Below are 2,145 nucleotides of genomic sequence, written 5' to 3' on the forward strand. Positions count from 1 at the left end.
GGGCTGGCCCCAACCCCAACTATGTGGACACCTCCCCCCACTTCAGAAGAATGCACTGAGACTACAGCTTGGGGAGGGGGCGCGTCAGATAAGAGCACACGGGAGAAGCAAAAAGGGATGGAAAGGAAGGAGAGGACATCCTGGCCCACAAAGTTCCAAGGACGATGTTCTTGCTCGGAGCAGATAACACACAGGGAGGACCTTAGGGCCGGCCACACCACAAGACACGGTGTCCCTTACTGAACCATGGTGCTGCAGGGGGCAACACTGGAGACACAGTGCGGGAATAATGCACGGTCTGGCTCCCTCACGCTGGGGCGAGGCACTGAGGGCATTCAGCAGAGCAGTAGGGGGAGCAGAGTGGTGAAATCCGTGGGGAATATAAAAAAAAATAGACTTTGGAGACAGAGTGTGGCACCCCATCAGACTCGAGTGGAAAACACTCGTAAAGGTCAACGGACTATGAACTATTTATAGGCTTTTCCATTTTTGTCAGTGGCTGCTATTTTTATTTTGTTTTTAGTTGTTATTGTTTTGTTGGTTTTGTTTATATGGTGGTGCAGGTGGTCTACTGGGAAAAATAGTCGAATCCAGGGTGATGGAGAAGCTTCTAAATATTACTTTCCACTACAAAACCAGGTACTTTGGAAAAAATGGTTGGTTCCAGAGCTGGGCCAAAGAAACTACAAGTTAAGTGTGACCTTTTTTGGAGCCAGAACAGGAAGGAGTATTCAAAGGATGGTGGTGACAAAGGAGTTCAAAGGACATAGCAAGTCTGCTAGAAGATGCTCCTGATGGCCAATCTGATCATCAACACACATAATGACTAACAGCAACCATCAAAATAAGAAACACTGGCTCCGTGCTGATATAAACTGAATGTTAAAATAGTATGTGGTAGTAGTTGAATGATTTTATGTCAACTAGACACTCCTGTCAAGTGGTGGAGTTGAACCTGTCAATCAAGTGTTAGCTGGATGACACCTCCATGTGGGGGTGGCCTTTTGTATGAGTAAGGGACCCTGGGAACTGCCTCTCTTCCTCTACTCAACCTTCATCTCTGCTGAAGCTCTGCCTGCCTCAAGGAGTGGCCCTAGGTGAGTCACCCAGCCCTGAGAGCTGCCAGTGCCCTGCCTTGTTCCCAGTGACCCTGGATCCACATGACCCTGCACCCACGAGCCTATGATCTCCCTGAGTCTGAAGAGTGGCTTACGGACTAGCATTGGATTTAAGGACTTGAGTTGGATTGGGCTGCAATATTTTCATGATAATTACTTCTTTATATAAAGTTCTTTCTTATACATATATGTGTCACTGGATTTGTTTCTCTAGACAACCCAGCCTAACTCAAGGTATATTAATTGCCTCGAAGTGTCATCCAACAGATATATTGAAGATAAATCACCTGTGCACATCGAAAGAATTCACCAAGAGAGTAATAAGAAAGCCCACAGGCTGGGAAAACATCTTTAGCAATGACACATCAGACAAAGGCCTTATTACTAAAATCTATGATACTTTGCAAGACTTACAATAAGAAAAATCTAACTGCCTACTAAGGAGGTGGGCAAAAGACCTGAACAGAAGTTTCACAGGGGGAGAAATGTGAATGGCCAATAAACACATGAGAAAATGTTCCCGATCATTAGCCTTAAGTGCAAATTAAAACAACTGAGATAGCACCTAATACCCTCAAAGATAGCCCAATTCAAAAAATCAGAAAGTAACAAGTGTTGGAAGGGCTGTGGGGAGACAGGAACTCTCGCCAACTGCTGGTGGAACTGTACAGCCACTATGGAAATCGATCTGGCGATATCTAAAACAGACGGAGATTGAGTTACCATATGACCCAGCAATCCCCCTACTGGGCATATACCCAGAAGAGGCAAGAAACAAACCACGGCCAAACATTTGTGCTCCACTGTTCATCGTGACAAAGTTCACAACTGTAAGGAGTTGGAAACAACCCAAATTTCCATCAACAGGTGAATGGATCAAAAAATTGTGGTACATACATACAATGGAGTACTACGCGCCCGAAGAAGCAGTAATCAACGCATGAAGTACATTCTGCATGGGAAGAACTGGAGGAAATAATGATTAGTGAAGTAAGTCAAGCACAAAAGGAAAAGTACAACCTGAGTC

At 45.0% G+C, this 2,145-nt stretch overlaps 1 protein-coding gene across 3 annotated transcripts in view; it reads right to left on the reverse strand.

Annotated features, from left to right (window-relative positions):
- Nucleotides 1-2,145, reverse strand: part of PTBP3 (polypyrimidine tract binding protein 3) — an 80,005-nt gene that overhangs the window by 19,790 nt on the left and 58,070 nt on the right. The window lies entirely within an intron of this gene.

The sequence above is a fragment of the Echinops telfairi genome, unplaced genomic scaffold, assembly GCF_000313985.2.
Source record: "Echinops telfairi isolate 266 unplaced genomic scaffold, ASM31398v2 ScPeMD7_7410;HRSCAF=8448, whole genome shotgun sequence".
NCBI classification, from domain to species: Eukaryota; Metazoa; Chordata; class Mammalia; order Afrosoricida; family Tenrecidae; genus Echinops; species Echinops telfairi.